Source organism: Solanum stenotomum, chromosome 2 (genome assembly GCF_019186545.1).
Source record: "Solanum stenotomum isolate F172 chromosome 2, ASM1918654v1, whole genome shotgun sequence".
Taxonomy (NCBI): Eukaryota; Viridiplantae; Streptophyta; class Magnoliopsida; order Solanales; family Solanaceae; genus Solanum; species Solanum stenotomum.
In genome coordinates, this window is record NC_064283.1 from 44,125,901 (window position 1) to 44,129,783 (window position 3,883).

Sequence of the window (3,883 nt, forward strand, 5' to 3'; positions counted from 1 at the left end):
AGTGTCTGATTTCTCGCATTGATTAATATTGAGGAGTAAATTCCTCCTGACCTCGTCTAGTTAATTATTAATCATTTCTTCTTTATTTCCATCTTGAATGGAATTTTTTCTTGCAATATGCCTGACTAAGCTGTTGGCAATGATTCACTTGTGAGGAGAATACAATATTCTTGGATCTTTCTTGCAATTAGATCTAGCAATTCTTGTCCGTATAAAGACTTGGTCGTGGGATCCTTTTTCATCAATTTGTCCCAAAAATTATGATGAAAGGTTCTATACAAACAAGGAATTTGCTCCTCGGTGTATCCCACTTCTGGGGTCCATTTATGAATCCATGGAATAGAGAATTCAATTAAAAAATAATTTTTTTCGATTCTTTCAATATAGCAAATATGATCTGCGTGGTATAAATCGTTAAGATCTGGTGAAACCTTAACCCATTGTTTATATAATTGCAGAAATGGATCAGGCAAAATATTTGTTGTTGGACCGTGGTATGACCACCAGTTCAAGAACCAATTAGGGATGGATTCTGCAAATATCTTTGCGCAAATTTTAATAACCCAAGTATGCTAATGTCACCCATTATTATAGTAAATGACTTTTTCAAAAGCATTAATGTTGTCCCAATAGGTGAAACTCATAGAGACCTTATTTAGGTAGATCTGCCTTTCTTTCATTGTGGAAATACCCCAATCTTCAATAGATATAATCTGCTTAATAATCATTTTGGAGAAGTTATAAGCATTCTCGCTAGTGTTGTACCCTGAGAAGTGCTGAAATTCGACACCACTAATATTTATTAAAATAGTCTCATAGTAAAATTGGGTTTTATATGACTCAGCCAGGAAATATAATCCGTTAATCAAGTATCGCTGGAATATATTCCAGGGTTCTTTCTTTCTCTGAATTTCAGAGTTTTCTAAAAGAAATGTTATTTCTTTCTTTGATACCTTTTCAAAAGAATTGATATCATCAACATCTTCTATGGCGATAGAGGAAAAAGTATCAGTTTGCTTCTTAGATAAATATGATTGTAGTTGTGCGTATAATGATCTATTTTCTGGAATATCATCCAGATGTATTGATGTTGATGTTGCACTTTGAGTGACTTTGGCATTTATCAAATTCTTTCCATATTTTTGCAGAATTGGAGAATTTGAAGAGGATTTGTATGACGATCCTAATGATGATCCTGGGAAGATCTTCCCCTTCCTCGGGGGTTATTATCTCTGCCTCGACCCTTGGTTATCCAAGGAGAGTCCATCCTACAAACAAAACATTTTGTTTTATTCAAATGCGTCATCATAGTTATTGTAATAATAATTTTCGTCGTCAAAATCGACAGATCTCTTCGATCTGTGTATCACCATTCAATCAATAATTTTCCATAAAATTATCTCTTGTACATCTCGATTAAGAGGAATTATTTTTAATATAGTAATAAGAGTTTTTTCAGTAAAGAAGGGAGAAAGAAAACTCATGACGAAGATAAATATTCTCTGGATAAGAAATTCGGGAGAAAGTTATCACTTCCTTTTTTATAATGAATTTCAAAATTAAAAGGAGCTAACTGGGCTTGCCATCTAGCAAAAATTAATTTTGACACATCATATTTAAAATTTTTATTAAACATATATTTCACAGATTGCGCATCATTTTTTTAAAAAAACTTTTGACTATATAAATCATTTTGAAATTTTAACACACATTTAACGATGGTTAGCATTTCATGGGCCACCGTGTCATATTTTTTCTAGGCTTTGCTCCATTTCCCAGAATTAAATCTAATCAAATATTCTTGTTTGTCATTGGGATTAATTTGTTTCAAAATTCCACCATAACCAATGTTAGACGCATCCGTCTCAATAATCTTTTGCCAGGCAGGATTAGCAAGAGTTAAACAAGGTAAAGATTGGACACGCAACTTAATATTTTTTACCAAAGTTGTATGACTATCAGTCCAAGGTGATTTATGATTCTTTTTTAGCCTGTCGTAAAGAGGGGCCAAATCATAAGATAAATTTTTATAAAAGGGGGAGATGTAATTTAAACTTCCCAAAAATCTTTGCAATTGAGTCTTGTCGGTAATAACATCAGGAAATTTTAATGCAAAGTCAATTGATCTTTGTATCGAGGTGACTTTTTCCTGACAAATAAGATGTCCAAGAAATCGAACATTAGTTTGAAATAAACTCATTTTTGATTTAGAAATTACCAAACCATTTTGTATAACGATTTTCTTGAAAATATCTAGATGCTTGATATGTGTTTCAAATGTTTTGAAAAATATCATCAATATAAACAATGATGAAATCCAAAAATGGGTTGAAAATATCATTCATAATTTTTTGAAATTCAGAAGGAGCATTTCTCAAACCAAATGGCATTACATTCCATTTATATTGTCCAAACAGGACATTCAGAGCAGTTTTATAAGTATGCTCTTTAAATATTTGGATCTGAACACCTCGTTCTTTTTCAGCCGCATTGTTAACATAAAATGCAGTACAAGACCAAGGTGATTTTGAAGGTTTTATCAAATCCCATTTGTAACAAATTATCAATCTCCTTTTTGCAGAATTCAACTAATTCGGCGTTCATTTGACAAGGACGAGATTTAGTAGGAATGTCATTCTTAGAGAAATCATCTTCATATGAAAGAGTAACTATATGCTTTTTCCGATTCCCAAAAGCACTAGGATGATCAGCACAAATATCAACAGCAATTTGTTCAACCTATACTTTGGTAGATTTCAAAGTATCAAATATATTCATGCTAAACAATTCAAGTTGCAGAGAATCAATATGCTTTTGTTTCATAATATCACGAGAAATAGGGTTAGTGATGAAAGTATAACTAATATCCCTGTCTTCATAAGTAGCAGAAAAACCTTTAGCATTTATGCTAGTAAAAGGATAAATAGCATTTATAAAGGGGGTTCCAAGTATAATTGGAGGGTATAACTGATTTTTTACCAAGAAAAAGAAATGTGGAATGCACACTTTATTTTGAAAAATGCGAGTATTAGGCAATTTATACTTATATCTAAAGCATAACCAGAAGCAGATTTGACTATATGAGTAGTTTTTTCAAAATATTTAGTTGGCACAAGACCTTCTTGAATGCAACTAACATCCGCTCCACTATCAATCATAGCAATATTCGTTATTGAAAAACTATTATCAATCAAAATGGTGCATTTAACATACCAGTTATGAGCAGTAACAATTTGCATCATTCCTAAAAACATACCTTGTTTAGGATCAAGACTAAAAGGTTTTGCAAGAGTATTATCTTCAGCAATGTTTTTAGCTTTGTTATTAACAGCTTCAATCTGAGTAAGACGATGATCACAAATCATTTGATTTTGTTTAAGAGATTTAATCTCATTTTTCAAATTTTCAACTTCTTTTTTCAAATCATCAAAAGAAGAATATCTTGTAGAAATAGTTTGTTTTTAAAGTCTATTATTAATTTCATACAAAGAATAAGGTGCAGAGTATTCGAATTCAAAATCATTCTTTTGTTTTTCAGAATTTTTTGAACTAGAACTAGCACTATTATTAACATCTAACTGAATAATTTTTTTACAAAGATTATTATCAGTAACTTCTTTCAGAAGTTCTATCACATTATCAAAAGTAATAGTATTTAGATTTAAATCTTCAAATTGAAATTGCAGTTTATAAAAAAAACTCATCATTTTCACATAAGCAAGTATCACCATGGCAAGTATTGCAAGTATTCATATTATCATGTTGATTATTATCACGCTGATTATTATCAGATAATTCAGGTAAATCAATCTCTTCTTTGGAGCCTGAGTCGGAATCATAATCGAATTCAGAACCAGAAGTATTTAAGAAACTATAAACCTTA

The 3,883-nt window shown here is 31.0% G+C and overlaps 1 pseudogene; it reads right to left on the reverse strand.

The window, feature by feature from the left end:
* Positions 1 to 2,049: 2,049 nt before the first annotated feature.
* The window catches only part of LOC125856009 (uncharacterized), a 3,450-nt pseudogene continuing 1,616 nt past the window's right edge, over positions 2,050 to 3,883 (reverse strand).